A 16,317-nucleotide genomic window follows, 5' to 3' on the forward strand; every position below is an offset into this window, starting at 1 on the left:
AAAGATGAAGAATCAAATCAAGCTCTTATCCCAATTTAAAAAGTAAACAGAAAAGAAATCTGAGGTTGGTTTTGTTTGTTTGGCTTGTTTGTATTTATCGTAGGGCATTTTAATTGCACAATAGATTACTGGAAATGGATGTTCTCTTATCAAACATTCTCACCAAAAGCTCATGGTGAAAATATTGGGCAAGAAAGGTAACTAAAAAAGAAGAAGGGCAAGGCATCAGCCAATCTAGAGAATTTTAGTCACGCCGGAGAATACTGTGCGAGGTCAATTAGCAGTGTCCTGTTGAAAGGCAGAAACTTTCTCAGTATGAAGTGTTTTCCAACTGATTTTTCCAAGAGCTATTCAGAACCTCTTCTGGCAGAAAGGTTTCTCGGATTTCACCCTTCTTGTCTGGTAACACTTCCTTTGCAAAAGTTTGTTTCTTTAGAAACATTTTCCTGAACAAGTGACTGATGCATCAGTCCCTGCTCTTTCTGCCTCCAGAGTGACAGATACAGCAACCTTGGGAAGAACTTGACTTGTATTTGTGACATTTCTTCCCTTCTGTTGCAGTGCTGAGTTGTTACAGCTACACTAATGAAGCCCATCTAAAATATGGATTTCCTGGACCTTGCCTGAATTTAGCAAGTTTGCAGCTGGTTAACTCTGATTGATCAACTGACATTTGCTAAGTGGTGCTAAACCATTTATCAACATGTACTATAATCTTGCGTTTGGCAGTACATAGATTAATTGTCTCATCTCTAGGGAGCTTGGCTGACTTCGTAGCACCAATCTTGTTACATCAGTATATTCACACCCTTTCAAAGGCAGCAATGAAACAAGTGCATCGGAATGTTTGCCCCCATTTCAAAATTGCCCATCAGCATTGTAGAATGTGTTATGTAGATGTCCTAAGCCTTCTTTGCATTGCTTTAAATCATGTAAACAAAAGGAAACAGGAGGAGAGGAGAGGAGAGGAGAGGAGAGGAGAGGAGAGGAGAGGAGAGGAGAGGAGAGGAGAGGAGAGGAGAGGAGAAAGCAAAAAGAAGATGAAAAAGTGCTGTGAGACTAGTTAATGAAGTCTTTGCAGATCATGAAAGCTAAAGAATTTTCCTCCTTTCCTTCTTTCAGTGACTAATTTCTGTTACTGTAACTAGCAGTAGGAATGTTTATCCCCACCAAAACTGAAGCATTCATTTCCTCTTCTCCATCTCCTACAGTCACTTGAAAAAGCACTTCCCTCTCCATTCTGGCTCTGGCAGGAAAGCTTATAATAATACTGCAAAAAACACTATCTATAAAAGAATTTCTTTTGTGTATTAAAAGCTTATAGCCTCACTCTATAGTGATCACCATCCCCATGGGGAGTGAGTCATGGGTAATAAGAAACACCAGCTCGAAGTTCCCAAGAGACCACGCTACCAGAAGAAAGGAAAGTGATGTAACGCAAGGATATTGCAAGATTTCTCTAGGAATAGTTATATGGACTGACCACCTCACGGGCCACCCCTCTCTAATCTGGATCACTTGTGTCTTCTTCCCAGGCTCACAGTTCTGTTGTGGCCACTGCCATGGGAGGAGAACTTCAATCCGAAACTATGGCACAGGAGCAAGTATTTGAGGAAATTTAACAAGGAAGATGCAGAAGCCAGTATTATGTAGCCAAACCCCTGGCAAGGGCATTACAACCCATGCAGTGAGCAACATGACGATTGTATTGTCTTTCTCTGCCATCTTTCAACCTGTTCTGTCTGTCAGGTTAGTATTACTAGACAGGTTATCTTTGGCAGGCACACCTTGGCAGTAGGAGTGAAAACCCTAAATACACAGTAACAAAAGGAAATCCTGTCCACCAGTTTGCCTTCTATATGACCTTCCCAGAGCCTCAGCCTCCTTAGAAAGATATTACCATTTTCAGTACAGTTTAAAATGTTTGTTCAGGATTTAGAAATATAGAAATAGGGGTACCCTAAGGTGGATGAACATAATTCTTCCTTTCTTACCTTTACTGGAGGGTTTTCATGGCATATTAGGGGTCAGAATATTTCAGCAGACTCCTTACACATCTACGTTTGTGCACAAGTACACATTAACACAGGCCCTCGCACACAGATGCTCAGGTTTAACAAAATTGTGTCCATTCTTATAGTTCAGGCCTTCAGTACTAGGCCCCCTCTACTACCATCATTCCAACAAACTGGTTGCCCAGACCAGACTCATAAGGCAAGCTCTGGGGCAGAATGATTCTTCTGACTCACGCTCATTTCAGCCAACATTTCTCAGAGTCTGTAACCTTCAATTTCCTCTGGTATGAGCTGAAAGCGCCTCTGCTGGTCTGCCCTCCTAACTCAAGAATTCATGCAGGCAGTTTTGCTACACCTTTAGCTTTGTTCCTCCTCTGGTAATGACCAGTTGGATAAACCCCACCAGAAATGGACAGACAGGAATGGAGGAACGTAGGAACTGCCAAACTGGATCAGACCCGCAGTCTGTCTAGCCTCGTATCCTGTCTCCACCAGTGGCTAATACCAGATGCTCCAGGAGAAGGTGTAAGAGCTCTGCAATAGGCAGCTTTGGAAGAATTTCCCTCCTCTAACAAGTTCTTATCCTGATCTTCAGTAATTAGAGGCTGGCTTCAGCCCTGAAATTACACAGCTTAATATCCTTCCCAAACATGTACTCACACAAACACTAAAGCTCTGCCTCTTTTTAATATTCAAATGAACAGGAACTCTGCTTCTGAATTTCAGAGAGAGAAACTGTGTTTCCAGACAACAACTAACAAACTGCCAGGTTACATGCAAAACACACTTCCAGTTGAACAAGATAAACAGTTTATTCCCATACAGGTTGTTTAGTTAGTTTAAAACTCTCTAAGGTAACAGAATTTCTGTTTACATGTACACACACACAGAGACAAGCATAATTAAGGAAGTGAGAAATGCGCTTTTACCTTAATGTCTGCTGAGATCTGAAAGAATCTCTGCTTCACTCCCTCCTTTCTTTTTCTCTCTCTCTCCCTCTCTCTTGCATGGCTGGACTGACAGGTTGGCAGAGCTGAGAAGGACAGGTTGGGTTTGTTTTTTTAGGCACAACTCCTCCCCCTCTCAAAGAGAGAAAAAAATGCAAGACTGTTTGGGAAAAGTTCACAGAAAATCCCATCCTTTCAGCACATTAGAGCTGACGAGAAATATGCTACATTTGGGAGCCCAGCAGTTTTCTGATTTTTTCTCTCAGAAAGGCTCAAGGTCTACTTTGCAATAAGTATGAAACAACCAGAGGATTTACACCAGGAACTAATTTGACCCCAAACCTTTCCCATTTCTCTGATAACTGATCCAACAGATTATTATAGCCCCTTTAAGGCAGCCTTGACAAGAGGATTTTTTTTATAAGTGGAAAGGGTTTTTTGCAGACAGCACAAATATTTTGGGGCCTTGGATTTCATCATTGCATCCCACCACCACTATGTATAATAAAAGTCACCAGTAGATGTCTGAAGTCCTCATTTTTCCCCCAGAACCCTCTGCTGCTGCTAACCTGCCTGCACTTGCAGAAGAAAGCAGGTTATTTTAAACTCCTGTTCTACTCCATCCTCTGACTTGGTTGCATAGAGACCAGCTCACCTTCTGTCACTGTCACCTGAAATGTGATAGGAATCCCAGAGAGCTGGGAGAAGTCTTTAGCAGGCCACATTGGCCACAAAAATGGCCAGTGTAAAGAGAGGCATGTGCAGTACACAGCGATGCTATCAGTTGTGTGCTTCCACAGCCTTTCTGTGGGGGGACTCATGAGCAGAAATATTTGTTAATAAATGCCAAGAAAGAAAAGCCAAGAGCTTGGTGGCTGGTGATGAAATAGCTTCAATGCTCGCACTTTCCTGCAATCTATCAAAAGAATTGAAAGGCAAGTCTCCTTTGTGCTCTGATACTTTCCCTCAGATGGCAGTTTGGGCACAAATCTGCAATTTCTATGGCCTGTTCTCTGCAGAGTAGCTGTCTCTTCCTTACCCTGCTGTTTCAAGCAACCATACAGTAGACTAACGACAGTCATCTGCATAAATTTGCATCACAGACTCCTTGAATAGAATCCATATTTCCTCTGGGTCAGATTTGCAGCTGGTTTACAACAAAGAAGTTTCAAAGACTTCATTTACCTGCGTCACTACAGCTGGCATTACAGTATTCAGTATGCTGATAAGCAACAGCTCTGCAAAGCCCTAAATGTTCCAAAACTTTTGGAAAAAGAACAGCCAGTTTAATTTAACATTATGGTGAACTAGATTAGAGGTGAATTCAATGGGTATCACAGAAAGTCAGTATGACATTGTGTACAATAATGTCCAGTTCCACCTCTTGTTATCTCAGCTTTTTCTCTCATACCAGGGGAGGGCCATGTCCGTCTACTCCAGGACCAACTTCCATTCCTCCCTACTCTCCTGCAGAATGCATTTTATTTCTGTCTCTTCTATCAGGCAACTGTTCTCAATCGTGTTCAGCTCCCTACTTAAGATTTCCAGAGAGATAACACAAATGCTCAGAGATCTTTCCTGCCAGTGGAACAAGTTAACTGAATCCAGACAAAACTGGCAAAGGCCAGCACCAAAGTTCAGTGATAATGAATCATGGCTGAACGCACCACTGCCTGCTGAGTGCCTCTATGAAGTGAGAAACTGTTCTTAAGGTTACAGCATGGTAACAGTCTTCATGTTTCTGCCTTAATTTCTAATACAGATGGGATGGGGATAAGAATGTATTAGCATTAAATGCGTGCCAGTCTCAGCATTACAGTATCAAAGGTAGATTTACTAGCAGAGAGATCCAGCTGCAGCTTGCTTTGGCACTGATATATAACGGTGCTGAGCTCCCTCCTCAGCATTATGAGGCTGGAGATCCAGATCCTTCGAAAGATTTGCAACTTGCGGAATCCTTAAGGAGGTAGGGTAGATCCACAGGGGTTTATTCTTTCTACTAGCTCAACACCAAAGAGCCAGGAACTAAACCATGCCCAGTACAACACTCCTGCTTTACCTCTGGCATATTGACCCCACAAGGGCTGGCCAGCTGTGGGCTCCTGGGGGAGGAGAGAAGCCGAGCCGCATTGCAACAAGGGAGAATGTGCCAGTCTCCAGCTACAGCTCCCTGCTCAGTCCCAGACCAAGCCTCTGATGCAAGCCTGGAGTGTGACTTGTGTTTGTGTGGCTAGGCTGTGTCCACCCGGGAGCTAAGGGTCCATACAAGCCAAGAGCTGGCCCATAGTTCTTAGCAAACAGAGTTGCTGTAAGAGCTTAAAATCAGTCAATAAATGCACTTCAATTAAGCACTACAGTGAGGTCAGATTTCTTGTTTTTCCTGTTTAACTAGCAAGTTTCAAGATCGTCTAGTAATGAACCCTCAGAGCACAGCTTATTACAGCATCAGAAAAGTTGCGAAATTGCACACAACTTTGGTTTATTATACCCAATTAGTTACACTCCCTTTAAAAAAAAAAAAGAGGAAGGAACATGTGTCATAATGTAGGAACTTAATACAAAATGTCTTGATGCCAATAACAAGATTCCCATGGCTTTCAATTGACTACAGATCAATGCAACCAATATAAATGTGGGATTTTCATATATTGCTACTGATGTTAGACAAGTGTTTCCCATTGATTTGCAATTGGATTCTGTATGCCCTGCTCCCCTGTCCTGCTTTGAAAACATCTCCCCAATGCATACAAAGTTGCCTGTCTTTGCAAGGGCAGGTATATCTGAGCAGATACCAACCACACTGGAGCCATCTATGTATTGCAAAGAGGGAAGGGGGAAAAAAAAAAACCACCCAGATTTCAATTCCCAGCTTCTAGCTTTTGGCAGTGTGCATCACTCAAGCAACCTGGCAGTGGTCACTGATCCACATCCATTACCTCAAACCCCAGCAACAACATGCATAATCCAGGCTGCTTTTTTTGAACTAAAAGTCTGTTGCTCTGAATTTCCACCCATTCAAAGTTCAAACTCTCTTTTTACTACCTATAAACTGCAGGTGCTTAAAGTTTGATAGGGAAGTGAGAAGACCCCTGCAGAGGAGAGCAGCAAATGGGACAAAGTATGCTATCTTCAGTGCTTACAGATTGGTGGTCCCATGAAAATCAGCACAAAAGTTCCTGTTAACTTAGAGGGCACAAATAAACCATGTGCATGTCACAGACCCTCTGGCACCTCTGAGAGGACATTCAGACTATTGGGAGCTACAAAAGGGCTCTAGCCTTTCTACATGTGCTATTGCACAGGGAGAATATTTCAGTCTGGGGACTGAATAATTCACCAAGAAATCAGCTGGCCAGTGTGGAAATAATTTTAAATGAACTGAGCCCTTAGGTATTACATTAACTGGATCTCTAGGGAAGGATGTGGATTATTGCAGCTGAATAGAGCCCTTATTTATCAGATGGAAAAGGTTAATGTCATTTCCTTTCCTTTCCTCCATGGTTTTTCTTACCACATCACCATTTATGGATAGCATGAGGTGCAGACAGTGTAAGAACATGTGCTTGATTGTTTAAATGACCAGAGCTGTTACTTTAATGGGGGGGAGGGGGGTAAGAAATTAAGATTTCTTCTGGTTTCCTGGGGGGAATTACAGGGCTAGGAAACATAAAACACTGAAGAAAGGAAATGGGCTTGTGGAGCACCTGGTCTTTGATTTGACATCCAAGAGTACCTAACTGAATGAGGGAATTTTTGCATTCTCATCTACTGTGTGTGCATAATAAGAACCAGGATCAAACTAATCTAATATCCTTATTTCATACTTTATAAAGAAAGAGTGCATTAAGAAAGGTCATTTTTTTTTACTCCTTAATGAAGTTTAAATACAGTTAAATTAAGTTCTACTAATAAAGAGTCTATGCTTTTTTCTAATTTGCCTCTGCAGTCTCAATAGCTATTGACCTAAAGATAAATATCAGAGCAGTTCAGCTATCTATTATGTGCTTTACTAATGATGTCAACAAGGCAATTCTAATACCAGCTATGGAGACAATTTCCATGTCAATAAGACTGAGATTAAGAGAAGAAAAGTCTTTTTGTGGTAAAAGACTCAAGAGACCTAAGTATATCTCCCTGTCAGTATACCCTTAGGTAAGCCACTTAGGGATATCCTCCTAGTGTAGTAACAAAGATGGACCTAAACTACACTCTCTGTTGTCAAAGTTTAAGAGAAGGATGATAACGTCTGACCATGTGGGTATTCAAGGATGCCAGGACCTGGCTCTCTGTATGAGTCAACAAAGACAGACGAGTATGACATTTGTGCTAGGCTTCCTTCTTCTCAGTGTCTAGAGGTATTCAGATCACTCAACACAGGTGTCATGCATCTTTCTCCTTGCCATGCCATAAATGATAGATGGTTTGAGTTCCTCACCACCCTCTTGTTTCCAGAGCCATCAGTAGAACTTAACTCCATGGAAGGCCCCATCTGAATCCAGCTGTTGGTCTCTCTGACTACGCAGAACTACAAGATGTGAAATTGCCTCCTAGCTTTGAGGTCCAGCTGCTTCCCTCCCCCTGAATCCAACTCCACGTTGGAGGAAAACTCAGGCATACACCTTTCCTCTCTCCACATCCCACTAGCCATGGAAAGAAATCCAAACTGAAGGGATGATGAGAGCCAGGACCTCTACGTATTTGCTGTATGATTCTGAGGTAACCTCTCTGGTTTCCAGCTTTCCATCTGTGAAACTGAGTCAGTAGCATTACCTTACCTTGCAAAGGTGTCTTGAGGACAAAAAATTAATATGTGGGGGCACTGCAATGGGGATAGCTAATTCCAGCTCTGAATGAAATGAGGACAAAGATGCCCATTGACTTATATGGGATTTAGAATGAGCCTTTATTCATTTTACATTAGCCACCGAACAGCCATCTGAGGATAGCAGTGAATAACTATTAATACTCGTGCAGTTAAACAATCAGCATCTAAGTTATAATGGAGTAAATTAATGTATGTATCTAAGGCAACCACAATGTGACTACTGAGTTGGCTTCATGAAGTGAGTATTTGCAGAGTATGAAAAGAAGCACATGTAAAAGCTGAGTGCATCTGTTCTGTTTTTTGTTGGTTTTTTTTTCTTGCCCATAAAGGAACAGCTTTCCTGGACAACCAAGCAGCAAGATATTACAGCAAATAGTCTTTCACATAAAGCCAACCTTGACTTTGTTATAATTGCTATGTAAATATAATCCCACTCATCAATTAAATGCTACTCTCCTGAGCTGGAACATTATACATGTTCATTGAGATGGAATCCCTGTCAATTCAGTTTGCTAACTCAGTATTCATGTGCATTAGCCTTGGAAAAGAGAATGTGATTGCTTGAATAAATTCAGACACTATCTCCTGCATCCCTGTATCAGTTGACACGCGTCAGTCTGACTGTAATATGGGTTCAGAAATATGTTGCCATGGAAATCCTAAATATTCAGTTCTTGGTAGCGGAATTCAAATGGGATACTTGATAAATAGAAATAGCCCAGCCCTTGCCAACTGCATAGCTAACTCCTTGGTCTTAAGATGTTACTGAGAATCAGGAAGTAATTTTTTTCCAAAGTACTTGAAGAAGAAAAAGTCTTCTTTTCACTAACAGTTGTACTTCCAGGCTCCAGAGTCCTTAGTGAGTCAGGAAAGCTCCCCCAGAACTTCCCATTGCATAAGTACAGTCTCTCCAGTGGGGTTACATTATTTTTGAGCTGTCTGGATCCAGCCAGTTCCACAGGCCAGAGGGTAATTGTTAATGGTCTCTGACCGCTTAGGTATTGCTACGCAGCAGTAGCCCTTGCACTCAGGATGACCTATGCTTTCTGTCCCTGTACACTACTCACATGGGGCCAGCCAGTGTCTGACCCCTTGTTTTATGGTTATTGTTCTGTGTGACTGAACATTCTTAATAATTCAGCATGGTTCTATAGCTTTGCTGTTTCCTAAGCATAGTTGCAAACTTTACAACCCAAAATACAACCCATAAATAGATTTCCCTCTCGGGCAGAATCCAGGAGCTGTTTAACAACATACAACATCCCCCTGCAGCAGTTTAGCACAAGAAGTAATGTGTGTCATACCTAATTAAGCTGTAGGCAGTTCAGGCTGGAGACCAATTCTTTGCTCTGTGTAAAGCAGCACAACAGACCATTACTGGGGGCATTAAGTACTACTGTAATATTTAAGATCTCAGTAATTGTCAGTGGGGAGGAGAAATTAAGTTCCATGGAGCATAGTGGACATTGTCCATAGACATTGAGGTGCTGGAGCATGTCCAAAGCAGAGCAATGAAGCTGATGAAGAGTCCAGAGAGCGTCTTATGAGGAGCAGCTGAGGGAAGTGGGGCTGTTTAGTATGGAGAAAAGGAGGATGAGAGGAGACCTTATCACTCCCTAAAACTCCCTAAAAAAGGAGGTTGTAGTGAGGTGGGGATCAGTCTTTTCTCCCAAGTAACAAGTGAGAAGACAAGAGGAAGTGGCCTCAAGTTGCACCAGGGGAGGTTTAAATTGGATATTAGGAAAAAATTTTTCACTGAAAAGGTTACCAAGCATTGGAACAAGCTGCCCAGGGAAGTGATTGAGTCATCAGCCCTCGAAGTAATTAAAAGACGGGTAGATGTGGTGCTTAGGGACATGGGTTAGTGGTGGACTTGGTAGTGTTAGCTTTACAGTTGGACTCGATGATCTGTGATTCTATAGCAAAGCAAGCTTTGGAGCACAAACACTGTTTTGAACAGCTTTTCTTCTGGAGAGCGCTGCAGAAGCACTTTGATACAGCATCCCTTTTTGCAAAATGACTCGAAAACATGAGGAGCGGTCCCGAGAGGGACGGGAGCGCCTTGGCACCTTGGCAGGGGAGCGAGCGGGGCCGGGGCCGGGGCCGGGGCCGGGCGGGCCGGGGGCAGGCGCTATCCCTTCAGCACCACGGCGGCGGCAGCGGCCGAGCACCGGCACCCCGCGGCGGTGGGGGGGGTCTCCCTCCAGCCGGGAAGAACGGAGTCTTAAGCGGGATGGATGGGAAACCACCGAGGAAGCTTCCCGGCCTCCTGCACGGTATTAGTTACCAGCCCTAAAATCACAAACCTTCCACCTGAGAGCATTCCCTGAAGCCGGGATCCACCTTATGCTGCTCACCCTGAGCAGGATTATCTCATTCTTCTGCGGTGGAAAGGAAAGAAAAGAAGAAAATGCTGTTCTCTCGTTTTAGGTTTCATCTGATTTTGTACTGGAAAACAAATTAACCTAAGAGGATTTTCTGAATTTGAGGTGGAACAAAAGACAAGGTGAAAGTGTCTGAATTTTGAACATGTGCCAAAGACCAAAACTAGCAAATCCTTTTTCTGAACGTTGTCGTACTAAAACCTTTTATCAGCACTAAAAGAAAAGGTGCTTGTTTTTTTCCCAAGTTAACAGAAAAGATTATCTGAGAACTATTTGCAGTAAAATATTGATTGTGCTTTCTCCTCTTCTCAAAAAATGTTTCCGTACATAGAATTATTGCAGAAGAAAACTAAGCAACCATGCAATTTGCGGATCTGATCTGGCAATTCAGATAAAGCTATCATTTGAGTTAGTGAAGGTTAGAACTTCATTTATCTAAGACATACATCTCTGCCATTCTCCTGAACATTAGTAATTTCATTTTCGGCTGAGACTGTTTCACACTCCAGTACTGAAAAATAATCTGATGAACTAGATAAACGTAGTTCATTGTACACTTGTTCATTGCTTCAAGTCGAATCTGGCGTGGGGGAAAACCTGTCTTTAGAATTGAGCAAATACCTGGGAATTTAATAGCCTCCTATGACATCAAAAATATTTGGTACACTTATTTTCTGGTGAGAATTTCTCCATCAAAGACAGAGAAATTCAAGTTTCTGTTCAAAATCAGTGCCTCCATAGTACCCTAGTTTTATGTGTTATATATTTAAAACATACTCATGGCTGGACAGAAGAAACACTGAAAAGAAATGCTTCTGCTTCTATTGGGAGAGGATATTTCTAAACACGGGTGGAAAAGTTTACTTAGAGTACTGGATTTCTCTTCCTCCAATAGAGTTTGCCATTTGGCATTTGGCAACTTTCATGCCTTTGTGCTGAACAAAGCAAAGAATTGTGCAGAGCGGATTAAGAACTAAAAAAATACCTGCATCAAGAAGGGCTGTGAAACAGGAGTAGGAAAATATTCTTGTCAGACAAACCACTCTTACATCAGGTACACTTACAAGCTAAACATTTTGGATAAAACCATCCAATCTTCCTGCACATTAAAAAGTATAATTTTGAAGATCTATAATGTACAGTACTGCGGAGCATGCACTGCACCAGTGTTGTATATTCTATAAGTTGCAGTGGCTTTCAAAAGCATGCGAAATAATCTTATCTGCAGTCACTGGCTTGTATGTTATTTATTTTGTGTTTCAAAATATGAGAATAATACAATGCTTTGTTGGCTTAGTGGTGGAATTTGATTTGGGTTATCAAATGAAGTATGGTAAAAGTCTAAGGTGCCCTTACTGCATGCTTGCTCCTTGTGTTAGAACCAGAAACACTATCTTCTGACCAGGTGTTATCAATCACAGTCTGTGTGCTTGCTTCCAATTGCTATAAAAAGCAAACAGATACAGTTCAGATTGCAGAACCTCCCTGTCCTTCCCTAACATTTATTACTTTTCCTGCTTTCCACCGCCCCAGAGTTTTCTTAGGTGTGTCATCCTTTGACTCAAATGAGGAATGCTACTACCTGACCTCTTGAAAGATTTTTTTGCAAAGCTCAGAGATCCTGTGCAGCTCTGACAGCACAGCAAGAACTGAATTGCCAGCAGAGGGGGAGAGTCAGAGAGACATTGTGATTTGATCTAACAGCCACTGAAGTCAGTGGAAGTATTCTCACTGACAGTCACTTTATTGGCTGACACATCAATAAAAAGAAGGAAAAACCTTCCACTAGAGACATTTGTGTGATATTTTCTCCAATTCATGTTTTCTAGGTCCTATTCACAACACCAGTTTTCCTTGCTGTTTATAGTAAAGAGCGTTCATAACTTTTCTGTGCAATTAAAAAACGCTCTGGAAAATGCAAGGCCACATATGGTCTCACGAATAATGATTAAAATGCAAAAGAATCCTCCATGACCAGAATGAAAAGGCACTGAGCAGCTTTATGCAGAGAATGCCGTATGCCAACCCATCATGCCCCTAATAAATCTGTATTTGATTGTGCGCTCTAAGTCCTTAAGCACATTGTAGAAATGGGGCAAATCCTCTTTTGGAATTTACTGACTTAAAAAACCGAAAAGCAACATAATTCCATTTATTTTAACATCTTTAGATTCTGAAAAAGAAACCCTGATCATATCATGGGATAGTGTTATTGTTATTTCTGTGATTACCGCTGCATTTTAACACTTGACACCACACACTGCTGCCAGCCAATTGAGTCTCTTGCTGTGGAGTTCTCCGGGAGACGAGAAGCATGCTGGACCGAGGCACAAAAAGCAGTTACTGCTTTGCACTTTTTTCCCCAAGAAAACCTAATCTGTTTATTGTCAGAATAATGCTATTGGGCCTGGATGGGGCAGTGGTGCTGGAAAATTATGCATTTCTGCTTTCTGTTCGTATGTCTCTGAAGCATAAGGTGGTATCCTACATATCCTATCTTATACTTTAGGATAACTAGGATGTTCGTTTTCACCAACAGGTATAGTGTCCTTTAAGTCCTATGAGAATTCCAGTTCTCACCGGTCCATTGGCTCCCTGGCTCCTTGTCAAGCCCTTCATCTTCAAAGCACTCCATCCCCTTTTGATGCCAGTGTCTTTATTTGCATTTCGTAGCACCCAGAACAAGCTAGACAAATACGTTTAAAGTCCAACATAGGCTTTGTAGAATTGCCAGATTGGAAAAAAAAATGCTCAGGATGCTCCATGGATCCTTAATAAACATTAAACTGCTGACAAAAAAAAAGAAGGCAAATGCATCCTCTGCTGACCTAGGTCACCTTTGAACAGACAAAAGGTCCTTTATCAACTTGCCAGTTCTCCCATTCTTTTAGAGAACGGGTTTGTGTTTTGTTGTATTTTCTTTGCTTGTTTATCTCTTAATCTTTGAGTAAATTGCAAAATACGAAGTTGGCCATCGTAGAAAAAGGTTGAAAGCTTTACAAATTACTTCCCACTTACTTCACAACCACGGTGCCAGTCTCTTGAAATTCATGCAACTCCTCATTTACTTTTTCTGTCTTATGATTCAGACTTTCATGGTCACTTGGGCCTGTATTCTGACATCCCTCCAATACGCACTAGTTTATTCCACCGATACTTTCATTCATTTCAGTGGGAGTAAAGTGACAGAATCTAGCTATATGTGATAGATGTTTTGGAAGTATCTGTTAGCCACATAATCAACCTTGCAGCATCCTTTGCTTATGGTGCCAATGATCTTTAGGGCTAAACAAACAGCTGTATCTGATCAAAACACGGAATAGCAGAGTCTTGCTCCTAACCTAATATGCTTACGAGAATCAGAAATGTGTGAACTCCTCACAAACAGCTATTTATAATTTCTTTTCAGGAACTATGAAGATGGTGTGTCTTCACAGCGCTTAGTGATCATGCCACTTTCACATTTCATTATGTGCCTGCAAACCTTTGCTCACAGATTCCTAGGTATTTACAGGCCAAATACTTTGATTGCCAGTATAGCCCAAAGATAATGTAAAAGAACTGTTTCACTCCGAGAGTAGCACATACCATGTTGCAAATGCTGCTGTAATATAAATCAAAGTGCAAACAGTGTAGCTGCAGTGCCTGCAGAAATCTCTCAAGCAGCACTCAATAGTTTTGGACATCCTCATCCTCACAAGGCAGCACACATGCAGAATTACAGAAAGGAGATTACATCTGAGTCTCCTTAAAGAATATATTGGGGCTGAGACATTGTCTGCTTAGATGGAGATCACACCTGACTTACAGCATTTACTCATGAAGTAAATGGGTATTTTGAGCAGCTGGAAACAAGAACAATTTGGTTCTTCTTTACAAACTGAAGTTTTTAAAACCCATTTCTATTAAAATGCTATTGTTTCTAAAAGCATGTAATATTTATGTAATATGTAATTATACAACAAAATGAACAGCTACTTTTTGAATGTCTTAAAGTACTTGTTTTTATTTACACTCTTGATCTTCACTCAAATTTCCTTCGATGCATTACTTTGGCTGAAGTTCAATTATATCATTTTCCATGTAAATTTATGTCACAGCAAATAAAAAAAGATTTGAACAAATGAATCCTTATCCCTGCAAACCAATTTTGAGCCACCACATAGCATACATAGATACTCAACATGCTTTTAAGACAAGTATTCACACCGTATTGACATAGTAACCAGAACAATTGTGAGACGAGTGTCCTCGTAATTTCTGTACTGTGCTGATGAATGCCTGCCTCACCAAGAAGCTTTCTTCTAGAATTCACAGCTTAGCCAAGAGCAGAGAAAACAATCAAGGGTTCAGGATGAATGCAAAACAAATGGTACAGCTTGTTAGTGTGAGCTTAGTGAAAGGACTGATGTAAATTCAGATCTTCATAGCGCAGTCATGCCTCTCCACAGGGAGAAGAGGCAGACCTTTTCAGACTTGATCAGCACAGAAAAAAATTAAGAGGAAAACAATAGTTACAAAGATAAGGCTATTGGTGAGAAGAAAAGAGCAATGGAAAACAGTGTGTGTATACCGGTGAGTATGTGAATGTCTGAACAAATTCACCATATACTCTTATACTATGTATATAGATTTTTTTTTCAGTTTGTGTCCAATTAGGATGAAATTAACTGTATCTATCTAGTGAATTAGTTTTAAAAAGACACAATTTAACAATGCTTGCTACTGACAGGTTGTTCTGCCATAACAGAAACGCAGAACACAGAAATGTGCAACCGCTTTCCCACGTACAGGTATGGAAACAATACAAAAGGTACTTTACCTTTGTTCGTGCCTCCATGAGGAAGTTATTTCAAGGGTCCTTTGTTTCTTGTGTGCCAGCAGCTCTGCAACTGTAAAGAAAAACAGGGGTTGGGTTAATAATAAAGAAAGGTACAAGCCCTAGACTCTAAAGACTCAAGTTAAACATTTACTCCAGTTTGTTCTTGTGAGCAAACTCAGGGTCTGCTTTGCTAACTGCTGGCATCTTGAGAAACAGGCAACAGCCAAGATCTGCTTGCCCAGCTACTTCCCTGCCTGCAGCTCAGACACACGCCGCAGAAAGCTGAAGTCACCTGTGCACATCTAGACTAGAATTTAAAAAACAAGAAGCAGGAAATTCTCCCATATAAGAAAAGCTCTTCACAATTCAAATGGTACTTCAAATGTTTGCACATGGGATTGGATTTGGAATTACCCACTGATATACCACTTCAGAATAAACAGGTTCAAGTTTATACTTGCATTCTATTTTATTTATTCAGATTTTTTTTCTACAGAAAGTCTTTTGTTTCTATATTAGCATAAGTCTAAGGTAAAGATTTCCAGTCTATGCAAGAAGTGCAATCTCCTTTTCTATCGGCGTCACAGAGCAGGCAGCATTATGTATCAGTACCTGCTAGGCAGATACCTGGAAAAAGGTGAGGGTGAAGTGCAGCCTTCGTCCCTACTCAGAAGCTCTGCTGCTTCGGGACCTTTCAGAAAGTGTATTAGCTACTGCTTTTCACTTCTCACAATGTTATGTTCAGGCTGTTCATTTAGGCACTTGAAGATGAATGCAGGCACTTAAAGATGAATTTAGGCCACCTGAATTTCTAGGTATGGTTCCGAACCATGCAAGGTCAGGAGCAGACCAAACTGTAATCCCCGCACAGAGACCCTCTCTGTTTCTGAGCCTTATCTATGAAATGAACCCGTTACAAATCCAAACCAACAGCAAACCATAGAGACTAAACAGAGGAATGACTTGGTGCAAGGTGGGATGAGGTTTCTACAGCTCACACAGGCAGCCATCAACAGCAGTCAGTTATGCTAACTGACATTAATCTTGGTTTTGCCGAAACAATCTCATGCTATCTTGTGTTTGGATACAAGAAGGCAGGCTTATTCCTTTTAATGACAGCTCTGTTCTCCAGAACTGCGCTCCAGTAGCTGAGGTACTAGGCTATGACTCAGGAGAGATGAGCGTAATTCCTAGCTCAACTGCTGAGTAGCTATACAGCTTAGGGCAAAACGCCCTTTGTCTGTCTGCTCTATTTAGACTACAGGCTCTTTGAGGTAAGACCAGTCTCTGACTGGATATTTGTACAGCACCTAATACAATGGAA

The 16,317-nt window shown here is 41.4% G+C and overlaps 1 protein-coding gene across 2 annotated transcripts in view; it reads right to left on the reverse strand.

Annotated features, from left to right (window-relative positions):
* KCNJ16 (potassium inwardly rectifying channel subfamily J member 16) overlaps positions 1 to 15,070 on the reverse strand; it is a 34,896-nt gene extending 19,826 nt beyond the window's left edge. Inside the window, exons 1-2 of one of the 2 annotated variants that reach the window (XM_054221869.1) lie at positions 14,994 to 15,012; positions 2,945 to 3,048 (exon numbers count right to left, since the gene is read on the reverse strand). The gene's annotated coding sequence lies outside the window, so the exon portion shown is untranslated. Of the gene's footprint in view, positions 1 to 2,944; positions 3,049 to 14,993 lie in introns of both variants that reach the window. The other variant, XM_054221868.1, reaches the window with a different exon arrangement.
* Positions 15,071 to 16,317: the final 1,247 nt, after the last annotated feature.

Source organism: Rissa tridactyla, chromosome 15 (assembly GCF_028500815.1).
Source record: "Rissa tridactyla isolate bRisTri1 chromosome 15, bRisTri1.patW.cur.20221130, whole genome shotgun sequence".
NCBI lineage: Eukaryota > Metazoa > Chordata > Aves > Charadriiformes > Laridae > Rissa > Rissa tridactyla.